Here is a 21,636-nt window from a genome sequence, read left to right on the forward strand (position 1 = left end):
CTTCAGCGATCAGTGCAAAGAAATAGAGGAAAACAACAGAATGGGAAAGACTAGGGATCTCTTCAAGAAAATCGGAGATACCAAAGGAACATTTCATGCAAAGATGAGCTTGATAAAAGACAGAAATGGTATGGACCTAACAGAAGCAGAAGATATTAAGAAGAGATGGCAAGAATACACAGAAGAACTGTACAAAAAAGATCTTCACGACCCAGATAATCACGATGGTGTGATCACTGACCTAGAGCCAGACATCCTGGAATGTGAAGTCAAGTGGGCCTTAGAAAGCATCACTACGAACAGAGCTAGTGGAGGTGATGGAATTCCAGTTGAGCTATTCCAAATCCTGAAAGATGATGCTGTGAAAGTGCTTTACTCAATATGCCAGCAAATTTGGAAAACTCAGCAGTGGCCACAGGACTGGAAAAGGTCAGTTTTCATTCCAATCCCAAAGAAAGGCAATGCCAAAGAATGCTCAAACTACCGCACAATTGCACTCATCTCACATGCTAGTAAAGTAATGCTCAAAATTCTCCAAGTCAGGCTTCAGCAATATGTGAACCATGAACTTCCTGATGTTCAAGCTGGTTTTAGAAAAGGCAGAGGAACCAGAGATCAAATTGCCAACATCCGCTGGATCATGGAAAAAGCAAGAGAGTTCCAGAAAAACATCTATTTCTGCTTTATTGACTATGCCAAAGCCTTTGACTGTGTGGAGCACAATAAACTGTGGAAAATTCTTCAAGAGATGGGAATACCAGACCACCTGATCTGCCTCTTGAGAAATTTGTATGCAGGTCAGGAAGCAACAGTTAGAACTGGACATGGAACAACAGACTGGTTCCAAATAGGAAAAGGAGTTCGTCAAGGCTGTATATTGTCACCCTGTTTATTTAACTTATATGCAGAGTACATCATGAGAAACGCTGGGCTGGAAGGAGCACAAGCTGGAATCAAGATTGCCAGGAGAAATATCAATAACCTCAGATATGCAGATGACACCACCCTTATGGCAGAAAGTGAAGAGGAACTCAAAAGCCTCTTGATCAAAGTGAAAGAGGAGAGTGAAAAAGTTGGCTTAAAGCTCAACATTCAGAAAACAAAGATCATGGCATCCGGTTCCACCACTTCATGGGAAATAGATGGGGAAACAGTGGAAACAGTGTCAGACTTTATTTTTCTGGGCTCCAAAATCACTGCAGATGGTGATTGCAGCCATGAAATTAAAAGACACTTACTCCTTGGAAGGAAAGTTATGACCAACCTAGATAGCATATTCAAAAGCAGAGACATTACTTTGCCAACAAAGGTTCATCTAGTCAAGGCTATGGTTTTTCCAGTGGTCATGTATGGATGTGAGAGTTGGACTGTGAAGAAAGCTGAGTGCCGAAGAATTGATGCTTTTGAACTGTGGTGTTGGAGAAGACTCTTGAGAGTCCCTTGGACTGCAAGGAGATCCAACCAGTCCATTCTAAAGGAGATCAGTCCTGGGTATTCTTTGGAAGGAATGATGCTAAAGCTGAAACTCCAGTATCTTGGCCACCTCATGCAAAGAGTTGACTCATTGGAAAAGACTCTGATGCTGGGAGGGATTGGGGGCAGGAGGAGAAGGGGACGAGAGAGGATGAGATGGTTGGATGGCATCACTGACTCGATGGACGTGAGTTTGAGTGAACTCCGAGAGTTAGTGATAGACAGGGAGGCCTGGTGAGCAGCGATTCATGGGGTCGCAAAGAGTCGGACACAACTGAGCAACTGAATTGAACTGAACTGAACTGATACAACCCAGCAATTGTCCTCCTAGATTATCTACTCAAAAGAAATAAAAACATATATCCACACAAAAACTAGTATGTGAATGTTCAAAGCAGTATTATTCATGATAGAAAAGTAGAAACAATCCAAATATCCATTAACTAATGAATGAACAAACAAAATATGGCATATCCATACAATGGAATATCATTTGACAATGAAAAGGAACTAAGTACTGATACATTATACAAGATGGATGAACCTTAAAAATATTATGTTTAGTGAAAGAAGACACAAAAGATCACATATTATATGATTCAATTCATATGAGATGTTTAGAAAAGACAAACATATAGAGACTGAAAGTAAACTAGAAGTTGGCTAGAGCTAAGAGTAAAAATGCAGAGTGACTCTAAATGGGCACAAGGTTTCTCCTGGTGATAGAAGTGTTCTCAAATTAGATTGTGGGGAATGTACAGCTCTGTAAATATACTAAAATGCACAGAATTGTAAACAGGAAGTAGATGAATTTTATGATATACAAATTGTGTCTCAATAAAGCTGCTTTTAAAAAAGAAAGAAAGTAATTAAGTACAGCTCCCCAAAAGTTAAGTATAAATTTGCCATACAATACAACAATTCCACTCCTGGGTACCTACTCAATACAACAAAGACTTGTACACAAGAATAGTCATAGCAGCCTTATTCATAATGACCATGAAAGTGGAAACTACTCAAAGGTCCGTCAACTGGTGGATAAATAGAATGTGATAGGTACATCGATACAATTATACACTGCTGCTGCTACTGCTAAGTCACTTCAGTCGTGTCTGACTCTGTGCAACCCCATAGACGGCAGCCCATCAGGCTCCCCCGTCCCTGGGATTCTCCAGGCAAGAACACTGGAGTGGGTTGCCATTTCCTTCTTCAATGCATGAAAGTGAAAAGTGAAAGTGAAGTCGCTCAGTCATGTCTGACCCTCAGCAACCCCATGGACTGCAGCCCTCCAGGCTCCTCCGTCCATGGGATTTTCCAGGCAAGAGTACTGGAGTAGTTCAGCAATAAAAATAAAATATTAATATACATGCTATAACATGGATGGACTTCAAAAACATTATGCTAACTGAAAGCAGCCAACACAGAAAACCCACTTGTTGTTATGATTCCATTTACATGAAATGCTCTGCAAAAGTAAACCTACAGAGGAAAGGTAAAAGAGTGACTGCCAGGGCTGGGAGTGGGAACGGAGATTCACTGTAAGTGGGCCTGAGGGACCTTGTTGGAGGAATGAGGATATTCTAAAACTGGGTGATGGTCGCATAATTTGGTAAATTTACTAGAAATCATTGAATTGCACACTTAGAATGGGTGAATTTTATGGTATGTAAACTATACTTTGATAAAGTTCTGTTTTTTGTTTTTTAAAAAAGCAAAGTCTCAATGAATCTCCACGCACCAGAGTGTAAAATCCAAATGCTTCTGCCAGGTTTTCAACTCATCCCAACTGTGACCTCACCCCAGAGCAGCCCACCACCCTGCCTGCTGTCTTCTGATCATGTCCTCATCACTTGACTTCCTGCTTTTGCTTACGCTGTTTCCCCAGGTAACTTAACTCAGCTCCAAACCCCAGGTCTTCTTCATTTCCCCTTGCAGTTACTGTTACCATCAGTCTTTGTCCTCCAGTCTTACAACTTTGCCTGTTGTGCACTTATCCACCAGGCTAGGTGTTAGGACAGAGGGCAGCCCGGCCCCACCCCCCACCCCCCACCCCCTGGGATGAGCATCAGCCTCAAGCAACCGGCCTGGCACAGGAGCACATTTGGTGATGAATGATCAGACCCACTATTGACTTTTCCTCTTGCATCCTGCTGTTCTGTCCTCAGCAAACTTTCTCCAGGAAATTCTATGCTTTTATAGCCTGTCTGTAAAGCTAGCTATTAACTCTTGGACATATTGGTTGAATAAACTAAGCCAGGCCAATCTGGCCCACAGAGAGTCTAGAGAGTTGGCTCAAGATAAGGACCAAGTCAGTAGTACTACAGAGTAAAAAAACCACAGGATTTTGCATCCACTGTTAAAACCCCATAATATTCTGATGAGATCCTGACACTACAGGTAGTGAGAACAGGCATCGAGAGAGAAGGATGAAAGCATGTCGCTGACGCTGTTACACATTAAGCCCCTGATCGAGGACTGATGAAACACAATTTACAGTTTAAGGCAGGACAAGAAAAAATTGAACGTCAAATTCTGTTTGTTTGGGCCTCTCCCTCCCTCGTCAGGTGCAGTGTGCATCCGCGTTATACATTAACCAGAGCTCCTCAAAGGTGGGCCTGCTCTACAGTACAGATCGTTTGTTTTTTTTTTCTTTCTTCTGACAGCTAGCAACACAACTTCTTAAAAGAACAGTTCTTGCCCAGCTCTGTAGGGGGTCATGAGGACTTGCTGATGCTTACTTTGCTTGTGTCTATCTGGACTGTGTGTCCTGGGTGAATTGTATGTAAAATATCAGTATGTCATTTTGACGTATGATCTTTTGTCTCGAAATTGTATAGGACTGTGCCTTCTACTTCTAGCAGGTGGAATAGTTCTCAGAGCTCTCTAAGAATCTGCTTCCTGGGTTACAATCTTCAGTCCTTTCTAAGAATCTGCTTCCTGGGTTACATTTGAATAAAATCCCCCCTTCCCTCACCCTTAACTTGATAGTCAATTGAATTTGTCAACAGGACAGTACCTGTCACTACTGAAGGCTTGACTCAGTGCTCCCTAGATAACCCTAAATTGTTCCTCTGCAGAAGAATTTCCATTTCTCTGGTAAATGTGTCTACAGTTCTTAAGGTGATCTCATCCATGCTAAACAAATGGCTCTCGTTGAACTATAAGCAAGGGTCAGCAGGGCTGTGTTCTTTTCTGGAGGCTCCAGGAGAGAATGTTTTTAGGAGAGAATGTTCTTAGATGTTTTTAGAATGTTTTCCAGGAGAGAATGCTCCAAGCTTTTATAGTTTTTAGAGGCTGCTTGCATTCCTTGGCTTATGGCTTTTTCCTTCATCTTCAAAGCCAGGAACGGCCCACTGAGTCTTTCTCCCATCTCATCACTCTGACTCTGACCCTCTTGCCTTCCTCAGGACACTTGGGATTATACTGGGCCCACCTGGATAATCCCTCCATCTCAAGATCAGCTGATAGCAAACTTAATTCTATCCACAAACTTCATTCTCCCTTGCCATATAACATAACACATTCACAGGTTCCTGAGATCAGGATGTGGATCCACTTGGGGGCCGTTATTATACCTATCACAGGAAGATACAGGACTCTGATCTGACCCAACATCCACATATCCTCCAGCAAGCCATCCCTGATCCTCCAAAACCAGGTTAGGGGACCTGCTCGATGGCCCATGGGTTATGTCCATCACTCCTCCCCTAGGGTTGCGCTTGCTCACTAGTCTGTATCTTTGAGAAGAGTAACTGCCTTTTTCACTCTTGATTATCTGTCTCTTCACTAGAATGTAAGCACCACATGGTCAAGAATCTTTGTTTTATTCTATATGAAAAATGATACAAGTAAAACCTTTAGATATATACAATCCACTCATTCAATATATATGTTGAGTGAAAGAACTGTATTCCCATCACCTAACTTGGTCTCTAGCACAGAGTAGATAGATGCTTAATGCTGCTGCTGCTTGGAGATGGCAATGGCACCCCACTCCAGTACTCCCCAACTCCCAGAGCTTGCTCAAACTCATGTCCATTGAGGCTCCAGGAGAGAATGTTTTTAGGAGAGAATGTTCTTAGATGTTTTTAGAATGTTTTCCAGGAGAGAATGCTCCAGGCTTTTATAGTTTTTAGAGGCTGCTTGCATTCCTTGGCTTACGGCTTTTTCCTTCATCTTCAAAGCCAGGAATGGCCCACTTCCACACCAGGGAAGCCTGGTGTGCTGCAGTCCATGGGGTTGCAAAGAGTCAGACACGACTGAGCGACTGAACTGAACTGACTGTGCAAAAGGACTCACATACATTATCTTGCCTGATTCACACAACTCATGAGGAAGGAGCTATTTTCCCTCCATCCTATACAGATGGGACACTGAGGTTATAGAAGTTCATTATTTTGCCCACAGTCAAATGGCCTAAGAGGGAGTTGAACTTGTCAAGACTAAAATTTTCTGTCTCTGCATATACTAAGGAGAAGGCAACGGCACCCCACTCCAGTACTCTTGCCTGGAAAATCTCATGGATGGAGGAGCCTGGTAGGCTGCAGTCCATGGGGTCGCTAAGAGTCGGACACGACTGAGCGACTTTACTTTCACTTTTCACTTTCGTGCATTGGAGAAGGAAATGGCAACCCACTCCAGTGTTCTTGCCTGGAGAATCCCAGGGACAGGGGAGCCTGGTGGGCTGACGTCTATGAGCCTGGTGGGTCACACAGAGCTGGACATGACCGAAGTGACTTAGCAGCAGCAGCAGCATATGCTAAGTGAAATAAGCCAGAGAGAAGAAGACAAATATTGTATTATCTCACTCATGTGGATTCTAAAAAAGCCATACTCATAGAAACAGAGTAAAATGGTAGTTGTCTGGAGCAGATGGGTAGGGAAAATGAGATGTTGATCAAAGGATACAAACTTCAAGCTGTAAGATGAGTAAATTCTGGGATCGAATGTACAGCATGGTGACTATAGTTAGCGGGACTGTATTATATATTTGAAAGTTGCTGAGAGAGTAGATCTGAAGTGTTCTCATCACCCATACACAAGTATATGAGGTGATGGAGATGTTAATTAACCCTAACATAGTAATCATTTTGCAATGTATACATGTATTAAATCACCATGTTGTATACCTTAAAAGTACACAATGTTGTATGAAAATTACACGTCAGTGAAGCTGGAAAAAAAATGTTTTTAAATACCGTATCTCTCTGATACTCAAGTTCCTTCTACTTCTGAAACTGCTTTAAGAGGCACTGTGTGCCCTCTGGCTTCAGGGCATATGATCTGGTAGTCTATGTGAAATTTCAGGGAAGGAGTGCCAGTGTCAGCCCTGAAATACAGAGGGTGTTCCCTATTTGCAACAACCCAAAGTTCATACAGGCAGGGAAGGAACATTCCTCTTCTAGAGAAAGGGCATCATCTGTTTATGTTTGTGGTAAATTTCTACCCACAATAGGAAAGGAATGCATCCCCTAATACCTAAAGTCTTGGACAGAGCTGGAGCTTTTGGGGGTTGGGGAAGGCTGCAGCAGAAAGCTCTCCTGTCTGACATCCTCCCAGCATCTTGACTCAACTCTTGGGAAATCAGCCCTGCCGAGCCTTGTTTAGGCAAATGAATCAAACTTTCCAAGCCACACCTTTGGTTATTTTAGTTTTAAAATTTCTTTCTATCCTCTAGCAGTAACTCTGAGCTTCTGCAGAGCACTCTCAATGTAATTTAAGCCTACTTAATAAATTATCAGTTGACTAGACTTATAAATGAATCAAGAGTCCAGCTCAATTCAAGTTAACAATGACTCAGAGTTATTTGAGTTTTATGGGTTAGGAGAGTATAGAGCAAAAAGGAACCTGGCCAAGCACGGAGAGTAAGGAAAGTTGGTGCTCAGGACAGATTCTTCTAATTCTTTGCCTAGAATGTTATTCTCTAAGCTCATCTTCTGATATTAGCACAACAGTGAACAACATGGGGGTTTCCCTGGTGGTTCAGTGGTAAAGAATCTGCCTACCAATGCAGGAGATGTGAGTTTGATCCCTGGGTCAGGAAGGTAACCTGCAGAAGGAAATGACAACCCACTCCAGTATTCTTGCCTGGGGAATCCCATGGACAGTGGAACCTGGCGAGCTACAGTCCATGGGGTTGCAAAGAGTCAAACACGACTTAGCGACTGAACAACAACAAACTACTCATGGAGACTTTACCCTGATATTTCACTTAAAGAGGTCTCCCCTGGTTATGCTCAGTCTTATCTCCTGTTTATTTTAATCAGAATATGTGACTTAGTTTGTAATTACCTCATTTACTTCTTTATTGTCTACTGGCTTTCTCTCCCAGTAGAAGATAAACTTGGCAAAGGCCAGAACTAACTTATCTTACTTACCATTCATCACTAAATCCCAGTATAATGTGCAGGATAAATTTTAAAATGAAGAAAGTAACATATGAACTGAGATCTGAATGCATAGATGTTAACCAGATTAAAACCAGAAGAGGAGTGTGTGTGTGTTTGGGGAGTGTTTTGAGAGGGGTGAGCCTTATTGATTCCTCCTCATCACACTGACCCTGTGGAAATCGGCTAGGGTTCGACCTTGAATTTCTTTTCTTTATCGACACTTAATTTCAGATGCTCTCATGCGCAAATGCCACTGTAAGCTGATTACTCTCAAATTTATATCTTCTTTTATTTCTCTGAGCTCCAAAACTGCATTTCCAACTCCCTACCTCACACCTCCATGAGGATTTCTAACAGGTACCCATGCCTAAGGCCACCTACCTGCTTCTAGTTCCTGGAGCCAGAACAGAGCCTTACAGACAGAAGTTGTTATTGTTTGGTCACTAAGTCATGTCTGACTCTTTCTGATCCCATGAACTGTAGCCCACCAGGCTCCTCTGTCCATGGGATTTCACAGGCAAGTACACTGGAGTGGATTGCAATTTCCCTCTCCAGGGGATCTTTCCAACCCAGGGACTGAAGCTTCATCTCCTGCCTTGGCAGGCTGATTCTTTCCTGCTGAGCCACCAGGGAAGCCAAACTATGTCTACAAATGGCACCAACTGATGACAGGTCAACTGGATGAGGGGAAAACAAGCTTGTCCCCAGGACTTCCTTATCATCTTGCCCTGTTTAATATTTCTTCAAAGTACTTATTACTATCTGATACATTATATATTTGTCTGTTTATTCTCTTCTCTCCCTATAAGGATATAAGCACCTTGTGGTCAAGAATGGATCTCTGTTATTTTCTGATGTGTTTCTAGCAACTGGACTGGGGCCTGACATGTAATAAGTTCTCACTGAATACTTGTGGAGTCAGTGAATGATTGATTACATGCTTTTACCCACATAATCCCATTTAACCTTCACTTCAATCTTTCTTGAGACCATCATATTCCATTTATATATATGAAGATCTCTAAAATTTGAGGTGATTTTTCCCAGCTCACATAACGTATAGTTAAACAATCTGGAGATTAAATTAGCTGTCTGACTCTAAAGCTGGGTACTTTCCATGACACTGGAATGCCTCCACCACTTGGGCCTGGTTACATCGTGAAAACTGCCTCTAATCTGGCCTCCAGTTCTTAAGGGTAACTGAAAAATCAATCTTTCCAAAAACTTTATATGATCATGTAAACATGAGATATTTTTGTTATGAAAACAGAAAAATATAAAGATAAAAATAAGACATGACCCCCATACTCCATCAGCTAGGAATAGCCACTGTAATCAATTGGTGACAATTGATCTTATTGTGATAACTCTTAAAATCTGTTCCTTCTTCCCTTTTTAGTTTCCCCAAATTGGCAAATAGTACCATGACTGACCCAATTCCTGACACCAAAACCTAGGTGTCATCCACAAGCCCTCTCTTTATCTCATTCCCCATATCACCAAGTTATACAGACTGCCTTGAAAATATGCCTGGAAACTATTTCTCTCACCTTGATCACTGTCATCTTAGTCCAGAGGACCATATATTTCTTGCTTAGATGGTAACGATTGCCCCATCATAAGTTTCTGGTTTGGACAATGACAAAAGCCTCCTCAAATATTCTCCATTTCCAGTTGGCCCTACTAGTTTTATTCCCTACAAAGAAGCTAAAGTGTTTTAAAACATAAATTACTTTCAGAGTCAAAACATTTCAGTGATTTCCATGCTAAAATATAAATTCTTACAATGGTATTAAGGCCCAGTAAGCAACAGCCCCAAAACCCTTCTATTTTCTTAAACATGCCAAGTTTGTGTCTAGCACAGGGCCTTTACACTTGCTAGTTTTTCTGACTGGAATTGTCTGCATGCTCTTAACTTCCCTTTACATCACTTAAGTCCATACTCAAATACCACAGCCTTAGAGTGGCTGGCTCTGACCTTCCTACCTGAACTAGTCCCTGGCTGCTACCCCTTATCATTCTCTATTCCTTTACTTGATTATTCTTCATAATACTTATCCCTATCTAAAGGCAAACTATATAATTATTCCTTTTTATATTTATTGTTCCTTTTTGGGGGGTTGTATTCGCCACTAAAATGTAAGTTACATGAAGCCAAAGATTACTGTCTTCTCTTGCTTTTTCCTCTGTCTGGCCTTTTTTTTTTTTTCTCTTCTTTTCACCTTGCCCTTAATGCTTAACATAATGTTTAACATTTACTAGGTGCTCACTGAATGTTTGTAAAGAATGAATTTGCAGATAGGCGGACAGACAAATAATTTACAAAAAAAGAGATTATAGTCTTTATGCTTTTAAAAATAAAAATTACTACACAACATGTATTTAACAGAAGAAAAAGAAGTTGAAATGAAACTGAAGGAATCACTCACCTTTAGAAAAATGTTTCTTCATAAGATGCAATATCGATGCTAGCTGTCAACTTTAATGGTTCTAGAGGGGAAAACATAGAAATCATTAAGGGATGGTGATTATGTTGCTGTGTTTTTTCAACCACATTTGAAGAGAAGGATAAAGAGCTTAACAGAAATATATCTGAAACTTAAATGAAATTTATTTTTTCAAGATATTAGGTTGATACCTTTTCAGAGGGCATTTATCTGGCCTTTGCAGTAAGTTTTGTTTACTTGTCAAAACCTGCCACAAAACCAAAGCTGTCAGTGTCGCTTATAAAGAGCCATGCACTCCTGGTGTTTCAAGGCTATCTTTATAATGCTTTACCTTTTTTTTTTCTTTTTTCTTCCTGAACACTTCCTTTGGGCAGTTTCCTACTATTCTGCCTTCCTACTTGGTTTTCTCTAAATTCTCTGATTTTCATGTGTGTTTCCTGTCCCCAACACCTTATATCCTTTAGGATTAGATAGAAAATGCCAAATGGTTGGAGCTTTACCTCTTTCTTACATAAATGGAGTTTGGAAGTGTTAGAGAGGAAGTTAGGCATGAGTTCCTTGGAAGAAAAGTTATGACCAATCTAGCCACTCCAGTACTCTTGCCTGGAAAATCCCATGGACAGAGGAGCCTGGTAGGCTGCAGTCCATGGGGTCACGAAGAGTCGGACATGACTGAGCGACTTCACTTTCACTTTTCACTTTCATGCATTGGAGAAGGAAATGGAAACCCACTCCAGTGTTCTTGCCTGGAGAATCCCAGGGACGGGGGAGCCTGGTGGGCTGCCATCTATGGGGTCGCACAGAGTCGGACACGACTGAAGCGACTTAGCAGCAGCAGCAGCAGCAGCAGCAGACAGCATATTAAAAAGCAAAGACATCACTTTGCCAACAAAGCTCTGCCTAGTCAAGGCTATGGTTTTTCCAGTAGTCATGTATGGATGTGAGAGTTGGACTATAAAGAAAGCTGAGTGCCAAAGAATCGATGCTTTTGAACTGTGGTGTTGGAGAAGACTCTTGAGAGTCCCTTGGACTGCAAGGAGCTCCATCCAGTCCATGCTAAAGGAAATCGGTCCTGAATATTCATTGGAAGGACTGATGCTGAAGCTGAAACTCCAATACTTTGGCCACCTGATGCAAAGAGCTGACTCATTTGAAAAGACTGATGCTAGGAAAGATTGAAAGCAGGAGGAGAAGGGGAGGACAGAGGATGAGATGATTGGATGGCATCACCGACTCTATGGGCATGAGTTTGAGTAAACTCCAGGAGTTTGTGATGGACAGGGAGGCCTGGAGTGCTGCAGTCCATGGGGTCACAAAGAGCTGGACAGGACTGAGCAACTAAACTGAACTGAACAAGGAATGAGCAGTGATGGCTGGCCTGGCTGAAAAGGATGCAACCTGATCTCTAAACCCCATCCCAGACACACCCAGGAGAGCTCACAGATATGCCACAAAAATAACCACAAAGACTTTTCCAACTCCTGCACATGCATCCTACCTAGGCACAAGGGTTTCTCCAACTCTGGCACATGTGCCCTTGATGCACAGCTGTGTCCTCAAGTAACCGTAGGCAGGTAGGCACCCATTGTGTGTGTGTGCTAAGTTGTTTCAGTCGTGTCCAACTCTTCGCAACCCCATGGACTGTAGCCCACCAGGCTCCTCTGTCCATGGGATTCTTCAGGCAAGAGTACAGGAGTGGGTTGCCATGCCTTCTCCAAGGGATCTTCCAGGCCCAGGCTTCGAACCCATGTCTCTTACATCTCCTGCATTGGCAGGCGGGTTCTTTACCACCATAAGAGCCCATTAAGGGTTCAGAACGGAGAAGGCAATGGCACCCCACTCCAGTACTCTTGCCTGGAAAATCCCATGGACGGAGGAGCCTGGTGAGCTGCTGTCCGTGGGGTTGCTAAGAGTCGGATACGACTGAGCGACTTCACTTTCACGCATTGGAGAAGGAAATGGCAACCCACTCCAGTGTTCTTGCCTGGAGAATCCCAGGGACGGGGGAGCCTGATGGGCTGCCGTCTATGGGGTCGCATGGAGTCAGACACAACTGAAGCGACTTAGCAGCAGCAAGGGTTCAGAGATATTCTATACATACATACCTCTGAGTATAACAAACTGAATTATGGGAAAGACATGCACAATACAGCCTGTTGTCATATAACGTGCAACTGTCAACTGGCCTTGATGGTTCACCCATTTGCATTCCCTTTCCTGATTGGTGGCAGGTACAAGCCCTGTTTTGCACAGGGCAGAACCAAGAGAAGGATACAGGGGAGTATAAAAAGGAAAGCCAAGTTGGGTTACTGCCACTCCTCTGGGGTTGGCCCACTACCATATCTCGGGAGTGTACTATCCTCTGTCTGTTTAATAAAAGATCTGTCTGCTTGAGTGTAACTAAGGTGTAACCAGTCTGTTTCAAATCCTTACTATGATAAGACAGTCCGTCATTCCAAGGGATAGAAGCAGTGACAAGACCAGTGTTGTGTTCCTCAAATGGTCCAGGCTCCTTCTAGCTTGTTGCTCCACCTGTCTCAACACACACTTAACTTTTTGTCCCGACAGATCTTCCAGCCCCATGTTCACATTCACATTCCAGCCACCCTGCTGGTGGGAATGAGTAAATGGAATGTGCTAGATACATATTCAGCAGTAAAAAGAAGTGGAGTACTAATCCGTGCTGAGACATAGACGAACCTTGAAAACATTATGTTAAATGAGAGAAACCAATCACAAAAAAACCCCACATATTATATGATTCCATTTATATGTGGTATGTGCTTTATATCTCAAAAAAGCTCCTTAAAAAATGAAAACAAAAGCAAACCTCCCATAGTTTTACATGGCTCCCACTTATAGCTCATAGGCAGTCACGTGGTCATGCCCATTTGCAAGGGAAGCTGACAAATGTAGTCTTTATCCCAGCCAGCCAGCCATGTGCTCAGCTAGAATTCAGAGGTCCTGGTATAGCACAGGAAACTATATTCACCATGTTGTAATAACCTATAATAGAAAAGAATCTGAAAAAGAATATACATATAAAACTGAATCACTTTGTTATACACAAGAAACTAACATACAATTGCAAATCAATTATACATCAATTTAAAGAAGTCAGAGGTTCTCTTACAATAAAAATAGGACATCTGTTGCAGAACACTGACCATCACTGCATGTACTTCTCAGGAATGCGACACTTAATTTTACATAAATCAATTTCTCTGTCAAAGTCTATGTAGGAATGTATTGGCTCTGCATTCTCATATATTTTAGGTCAAAGTTCTCTTTATTTGGCACCTAACCTTCACAGTGCTGTTTTATAACTTTTTCCTTGTTAACTGAAGATGGAAATTTCTTCTTTACTTTTCCTTCTTTTATTTTGCTTTTGGTTGGTTTCAAGAGTCGGAATTTTCCAGTTGAAGAAGAAATATTTTTGAATATTCTTACCTCTAAATGCAACCCTTCTGGAGTTTCTTCGAATTTTTGGATCTAGCAGGACCTCCAGGGTTGAATCTTCACTGCTCTCTGTAAACAGGCTGTTCCTCCCAACCACATAAACTTCCCTAAGAATCCTGCCCCCCAACACACTGTCTGCTCCAGTCACATCTCACTTGTCAATAACAGTTTTGTGTAATCTGTAGAGTGTTGTGCACATGTCGGTTATTTCTCCTATTGCCTTGACTAGGACGCCTTCCCCCTTTGCCCCTTCCTCGGGGCCCTCAGGGGCAGCCCCTTGAATCTGAATGCCGCCAGTTTTCTTCCAGAGCAGTGCTTCTTGGGAAATGGCACCACCTGTTGCCCACGTTGAAAACACGGGAGCCGGTCTAAATTCTTCCTTCTCACTCACCTCCTGCGTTTACTCACCCTCGAAGCCCTCTCAGTTCTCTTTCCTGCCGATCCTCACCACGCTTCCTGCTTCTCACACTGCCACTGCGGGGTTCTGCGTCCCTGCATCCCTGCCTGGACCAGCCTTGCTGCCTGCAGCTCTCCCTCGCCGGCCGCCCACTTCACACGGGAGCACGTGTGCTCCGCCTTCAATGCAGCCACGTTGCGTCTCCGCTCGCCCCTTACCTTCAGACCCCTGATTGGTTTTCCATTCTCGTCGGTTAATTCCGAACATCTGTTCCGGAAACAAGGCCGTCCAGGACCTGGCTATCACTGCCTGTCCCACCTCTTTTCCCCAACACTCATCTTTCCTGCTGGCTTTGCCAAACAAACAGCAGTCTTTCAAAAGACTGCATTTTTCCCTACCAATTTTAAAAAAATTATGGTAAAATCCACCAACATAAAAGAGTGTTTAAACAACTCTTGTCCCTCCGTTTGGAAAGTAATTCACTCCTGTTTATGTTTCAAAACCAAGTGCAGGCATCATTTTCTATAAAACTTTCCTATCATGTACCCCTGGTCTGACTTCTGTCGTTCCTTTCTTCTGTCTCCTTAGCGAGCCCTGCACACTTCTCTACAAACACAGCGTGATGCTGTCATTTTTGGTTTCTCTTCTACGATTAAAACGCAAGGCCCTTAAGACCAAGGACAATATCTTGTTTCTGGATTCCCAGTCCTTAGCCTATACTCTTGGTATGTAACAGGGATTAAACAGATATTGAAGAGCAATGACAAAAAATGAACTATCCTCTCTGTATTTACATTTTGTTGACAACAGGACAGAAAAGGACTAACTGAAATTCCAGAAACCCAGGCTCTTCCATATGCCCCCACTAACCCTGCTTATCTCCACTAACTCTGCTTGTTCCCACTAACCCTGCTTCCCCCCACTAACCCTGCTTCCAACAGGGCAATCGTTGGTTAGTGACATGTTGATTTGGATTGCCCTCAAGCCGATGGAATGCATACATGGCGTGGACTCTGAATCCATTCTGTGTACCAGTGTTGCTTAATGTGTCAATAGGCTGTACCTGTGTAATCCTTACTGGTAGTAAAGAGGTTCTCTTTGAGTTTGAAAAAACTAATGTAACGTGTGTTTACTGATATGACATATTAGGTATGAGGGTATCAGGGTATTAGGTTAACTGGAAAATAGAAGCCTGACTCTAAGTGATCTGGTCATGTGGGATGAAGGGACTAATATACATTAGGCTTTGAGCAGCCTGTTAACTGGACCAGTAACAGTCTGCGGGTCCAAATGTAGTAGAGGACAACTATATTTCATTGATTCTAAAATGCCCTTGGTTTCACATTTTAATGTCTCTGGAACTGAAAAGTATCTTAAAACACATGGCATCTAAGATTCAGAGAAATGCAATATTATAATAAGTGTAAGAGAAATCCATCATGTCACTATTATACCAGAGAAATATAATAACCATTATTGATTGAATAGTAACTGAGCCTGGAATATCACACATTAAAACAGGAAACAGTGGGGGGGGGGAGCAATGAATCGCTAAAAACTTGAATTTGCATTGACTGTAGGAGAATTTTCAATGACTTCATAATAAAAACCATCATTTATGAGGCCTTCCTAATTGCCAGGGAAAATACATACATTACCATTAATCCTTACCCTCCTAACCTGGAAAGTAGGTGTTGTTAGTTCTGTTTTTAGATGAAGATCAGATGAAGTCTGGACCTGCCCAAAGTCAAACAGCTAGAAAATGTAAGATATATCCAGATTTCAGATCCTATTACCTTAATTTCATTCTATGTTCCCTTCTGAATCAAGAACTGACCCTAAAGATAAAATAATTGTTACCTAAGACCAAAAAAAATTGTTTTGGCCTTCACTGATGGTCCAGTTATTAAGAGTCCACCTGTCAATGCAGGGGACACCAGTTTGATCCCCGGTCCCGGAAGATCCCGCATGCCTTGGAGCAACTAAGCCTGTGCGCCACAACTACCCAACCCGTGCCCTAGAACCCACGTGCTGTAACTTAAGCCCATGTGCCTAAAGCCCGTGCTCCACAGGAGAAGTCACCACAACGAAAAGCCCGGGCACTGCAACAAAACAGGATCACCGCAACTCGAGAAAGCCTGTATATAGCAGTGAAGACCTAGAGCAGTCAAAAATAATAAATAAATAAAAATTTTAAAAAATTTTTTTGTTTGAGTGATTGCATCATCATTGAGGAAACATACTCGTTATGTGTTTGAAACTAGTGGAGAAGATAAATAAGAAAGAGTCTTGAGCAAACTTCTTGGGTTTGGTTTATAAAGTCCCTGAGAATGGAAATTCATGAGGTTATTTCATCCCGAATAACCATAAATATGAAGTTAAGTTCAGCTTCACTGAAAGTTCAGAGCTAGCTAGAACTGACCACCCAATACATGATAACTTTTTGTGCCAATTATGTAAAAGCCTTTGAGACTTAAAATTTGCTATCACTAAGGCTAAAGGCATTTTGTCCTAAACCTTGCCTGCTGTGATTTTAAATTTGTAGAAATACCAATAAAACAGCACCCTATGCATGAACTTGAACCTCTCTCTCCCGTCTCTTCTTCCTACAACATCGGTCTCAATCTAGCTTGAGTTTATCAAGCTCCCTTGAGAACTCTAAATGGATTGTTGACTCCCCATAAGTGGCCCCGTGGCCTCCACTTCTGGTTGTGCCTGATACTAGGATGTTCCCTTTCCCCTTACTAGCCTGTTCTGATTCTACACTTATGTCCTAGCTTGCCTCGACCCAGAATATTGCCTTGAACCTGAGTTTTGACTGTTGCATGCCCTGAGGTAGGTTATAGAAGACATTTATGCACCATAAAGAAGTGAAAGTGTTCATCGCCCAGTCATTTCCAACTCGTTGCAACCTCCGTGGAATTCTCCAGGCAAGAATACTGGAGCGCGTTGCCATTTCCTTCTCCTCAGATCTTCCCAACCCAGGGGTCAAACCGGGGTCCCTATATTGCAGGGAGATTCTTTACCACCTGCACCATGAGGACCACCAGCACCATAAAGTACTAACTAGTCATCATGTCTTTATTTTATCAGAAACATTTATGCTAATTATTGATGTTTTTGTGCTTGTGTATATGTTCTTTTTTTTTTTTTAAAAAAGACAGCTTTATGGCAATTCCCTGGTGGTCCAGTGGTTAGGACTTGACACTTTCACTCCAATACTTTGGCCACCTGATGCAAAGAGCTGACTCATTTAAAAAGACCCTGATGCTGGGAAAGATTGAAGATGAGAGAAGGGGGCGACAGAGGATGAGATAGTTGGATGACATCACCGACTCAACGGACACAAGTCTGAGTAAACTCCGGGAGTTGGTGATGGACATGCCAGGGAGGCCTGGCATGCTGCAGTCCATGGGGTCGCAAAGAGTTGAACACGACTGAGCAACTGAACTGAACTGAGGGAAACTAAGATCCCACAAGCTGAGCAGCACAGTCAAAAACAAGCAGCAACATCCTCCTCAGCTTTATTGAGATAAATTTACACACTATAAAATTCACCCATTCAAGTATACACTTCAGTGGCTTTTAGAAATTACAGAGTTTTTGCAACCATCACTGCAATCTAACTTCAGAATATTTTCATCAGCTTCCAAGGAAACTCCATGCCCATTTGCAGTCATTTTTGAGCCCTAAGCAACCACTTTCTACTTTCTGTCTCTGTGGATTTGCCTATTCCGGACAATTCATATAAATGGAATCATACAGTATGTGGTCTTTTGTGTCTGGCTACTTTCAAAGTTCATCCATGCTATAGATGTGTACTTCATTCCTTTTTTATGGCCAGAAAATATTCCTTTGTATGGGTATAACACCTTTTGTTTATCCATTCATCAGTTGACGGGCATTCGGGTTGTTTCCACTTCTCAATTATTATGAATAATTCTATGAACATTCTTGTGCAAGTTTTTGCATTTATATATATTTTCATTTCTCTTCGATAGATGCTTAGGTGAAAGTACTAGTTCATATGGTAGCATTATGGTTAATATTTTGAGGAACTGCCAAATAATTTTCCAACATGGCTGCACCATTTTACATTCCCATCAGAAATATATGAAGATTCCAACTTCTCCATGTTCTTGAAAATACCTATCTTTTTAATTTCACCTTACTAGTAGAATACCAGGGACAGGGGAGCCTGGTGGGCTGCCATCTATGGGATTGCACAGAGTCGGACACAACCTTCAGTCACTTCATGACTTAGCAGTAGCAGTAGGTGTGAAATTATATGTCAATCTGGTTTTGATTTGCATTTCTCTGGTGACCAATGATATTGAGACTCCTTTCATGTGTTTATTGGCCATTAGTATAACTTCTTTGGAGAAGTGTTTATTCAGATCTTTTGCTCCTTCTTAAATTGGGTAGTACTCTTGCCTGGAAAATCCCATGGACGGAGGAGCCTGGTGGGCTGCAGTCCATGGGGTCGCAAAGAGTCGGACACGACTGAGCGACTTCACTTTCACTTTTCACTTTCGTGCATTGGAGAAGGAAATGGCAACCCACTCCAGTGTTCTTGCCTGGAGAATCCCAGGGACGGGGGAGCCTGGTGGGCTGCCATCTATGGGGTCGCACAGAGTTGGACATGACTGAAGCGACTTAGCAGCAACAGCAGCAGTCTTTTTATTGCTGACTTATATGAGATCTTTATGACCTAACTTTGTTAACATATGATGGGCCAACCATGCCCACAACCCAAAACTACCTGTTGGGAACGCCTTTAAGATCTTACTCTCTCCTAGGTTAACATCTCACCTATGGCAGACAGCCACACATCCTTTGACCTTAGGAATTCTGAGAAGCATATGCCATTCCCAACTAGCTGCAGCCATTGTCTCTCAGATTTCCCCAGTATATCTCAGACCTCAGTACTTTCAGTTCAGTTCAGTTCAGTCGCTTGGTCATGTCTGACTCTTTGCAATCCCATGGACTGCAGCATGCCAGGCTTCCCTGTCCATCATGAACTCCCAGAGTCCACCCAAACCCATGTCCATTGAGTCGGTGATGCCATCCAACCATCTCATCCTCTGTTGTCCCCTTCTCCTCCTGCCCTCAATCTTTCCCAGCATCAGGGTCTTTTCCAATGAGTCAGTTCTTCACATCAGGTGGCCAAAGTATTGGGGTTTCAGCTTCAGCATCAGTCCTTCTGATGAATATTCAGGACTGATTTTCTTTAGGATTGACTGGTTGGATCTCCCTGCAATCCAAGGGACTCTCAAGAGTCTTCTCCAACACCACAGTTCAAAAACATTGGTTCTTTGGTGTTCAGCTTTCTTTACGGTCCAAATTTATATCCATAAATGACTACTGGAAAAACCATAGCTTTGACTAGACAGGCCTTTGTCAGTAAAGTTGTGTCTCTGCTCTTTAATATGCTCTCTAGGTTGGTCACAGCTTTTCTTCTGAGGAGCAAGTGTCTTTTAGTTTCACGGCTGCAGTCACCATCTCCAGTGATTTTGGAGCCGAAGAAAATAAAGTCTGTCCTGTTTCAATTGTTTCCCCATCTATTTGCCATGAAGTGATGGGACTGGATGCCATGATCTTCATTTTCTGAATGTTGAGCTTTAAGCCAGATTTTTCATTCTCCTTTTTCACTTTCATCAAGAGGCTCTTTAGTTCCTCTTCACTTTCTGCCATAAGGGTGGTGTCATCTGCATTTCTGAGGTTATAGATGTTTCTCCGAGTAGTCTTGATTCCAACTGTGCTTCATCCAAGCCTGGCATTTCACATGATGTACTCTGCATGTAAGTTAAACGAGCAGGGTGACAACATACAGCCTTGCCGTACTCTTTTCCCAATTGTGAACCAGTTCGTTGTTTTATGTTAACAGTTTTATGTTAACAGTTAGCTGTTGCTTCCTGACCTGCTTAGAGATTTCTCAGGAGGCAGGTAGGTGGTCTGGTATTCCCATCTCTTTCAGAATTTTCCACAGTTTGTTGTGATCCACACAGTCAAAGGCTTTAGTGTAGTCAATGAAGCAGAAGTAGATGCTTTTCTGGAATTCTCTTGCTTTTTCTATGATCCAATGGATGTTGGCAATTTTATCTCTGGTTCCTCTGCCTTTTCTAAATCCAGCTTGAATATGGAAGCTCTTGGTTCATGTACTGTTGAAGCCTAGCTTGGAGAATTTTGAGCATTACTTTGCTAGCGTGTGCTGCTGCTGCTGCTGTGTTGCTTCAGTCGTGTCCGACTCTGTGCGACCCCATAGATGGCAGCCCACCAGGCTCCCCAGTCCCTGGGATTCTCCAGGCAAGAACACCGGAGTGGGTTGCTAGCTTGTGGGATGAGTGCAATTGTGTGGTAGTTTGAACATTCTTTGGCCTTTCTTTGGGATTGGAATGAAAACTGACCTTTTCCAGTCCTGTGGCCACTGCTGAGTTTTCCAAATTTGCTGGCATTCATATTCAAGTGCAGCACTTTAACAGCATCATCGATTAGGATTTGAAATAGCTCACCTGGAATTCAGTTAGACTATAAGTCCTTCTTTTTTAAGGCTGAATAATACTCTATTGTATGCATATAATCACACTTTGTTTATCTGCTCTTCTGCCAATGGACATTTGGGTAGTTTCCACCTTTTTTGGCTATTGTGAATAATGCTACTAGGGACATGGGTGTGCAAATATCTGCTGGAGGACTCAAAAGAATCAATTCTTTTGAGTATATGCCCAGAAACTCAGCTCTACTTTTAAAGCTTCTTTCCCTCCCAATGTCCTGGAGCCTGGGCTGCCTCATGACATTTGAACCATCCTTCTGTGGCAGCTGCTGCTCCCAGCACTCCACTGGGCCCCTACTGGGCAGTTGTTCTAGCTATTCTCTTCCGCGTCACTATTCTCTTGGCAATAACAGTTTTTTCTTGCAGTTTACCCTCTTGCTCTCCAAACCCCAGTCCTGCCCCTCATTTTCTGAAGAAGATGCAGCTATGCATGTCTGAATCCTGCCTATGCACATGGTTTGACTTTTATCCAAGGTGGCTTCTTGGGCCTCCATGTAAAGCAATGGATGCAAATAGATGAGGTGGGGCAGGGAGAGGTTTGTGATGGGGGTTACCATTTCATCTGTTTCAGTTCAGTTCAGTTCAGTCGCTCAGTCGTGTCCGACTCTCTGCGACCCCATGAATCGCAGCACGCCAGGCCTCCCTGTCCATCACCAACTGCCGGAGTCTACCCAAACCCATGTCCATTGAGTCGGTAATGCCATATAGTCAATAAAACAGAAATAGATGTTTTTCTGGAAATCTCTTGCTTTTTAGATGATCCAGCGGATGTTGGCAATTTGATCTCTGGTTCCTCTGCCTTTTCTAAAACCAGCTTGAACATCTGGAAGTTCTATCTTATTCTAATTGTAGACTGTCCATAACTCAAGGTAAGGGATATTTGAGACTTGAAATAAAGTCAAACATTCACAGAAAAGC

At 42.5% G+C, this 21,636-nt stretch overlaps 1 protein-coding gene across 15 annotated transcripts in view; it reads right to left on the minus strand.

The window, feature by feature from the left end:
• Window positions 1–14,494, minus strand: part of CPN1 (carboxypeptidase N subunit 1) — a 49,780-nt gene extending 35,286 nt beyond the window's left edge. For 3 of the 15 annotated variants that reach the window (XM_086377222.1, XM_086377229.1, XM_086377226.1), the window contains exons 1-2: window positions 14,177–14,439; window positions 10,292–10,352 (exon numbers count right to left, since the gene is read on the minus strand). The gene's annotated coding sequence lies outside the window, so the exon portion shown is untranslated. Of the gene's footprint in view, window positions 1–10,291; window positions 10,353–13,759 lie in introns of all 15 variants that reach the window. The other 12 variants (XM_086377230.1, XM_086377231.1, XM_086377223.1 and 9 more) reach the window with 10 other exon arrangements.
• Window positions 14,495–21,636: the final 7,142 nt, after the last annotated feature.

The sequence above is a fragment of the Bos grunniens genome, chromosome 26, assembly GCF_055505025.1.
Source record: "Bos grunniens cultivar Pamir isolate PY7600 chromosome 26, Bosgru_T2T1.0, whole genome shotgun sequence".
In the NCBI taxonomy this organism is placed as follows: domain Eukaryota; kingdom Metazoa; phylum Chordata; class Mammalia; order Artiodactyla; family Bovidae; genus Bos; species Bos grunniens.